A 312-nucleotide genomic window follows, 5' to 3' on the forward strand; every position below is an offset into this window, starting at 1 on the left:
ATTAAATCTTACTATATAGAGAAATAAGTAAAACCTTTTATAACTAAATAAATTAATATTACTAATATAGAACTACTTAAAAAACTACTTAATAAGATTTTTTATAATTAGTTTATAGAGGATTAAAAATACTAAGGTAAGAGAAATAAGAATATTATTAAAGTTAATAATAATTAAAAAATAATAGTAATAATAGAAGAGAAAGCTAAAAATATTATATTTCTATTATTAAGGTTAAGATCTAGTTTAACTAATACTAATAGTAATACTATTATTAATATATATAGTAATATAGGGGTATTAAATTATTAT

This window comes from Colletotrichum gloeosporioides (genome assembly GCF_011800055.1).
Source record: "Colletotrichum gloeosporioides strain Lc1 chromosome Unknown consensus_19, whole genome shotgun sequence".
Classification (NCBI taxonomy): domain Eukaryota; kingdom Fungi; phylum Ascomycota; class Sordariomycetes; order Glomerellales; family Glomerellaceae; genus Colletotrichum; species Colletotrichum gloeosporioides.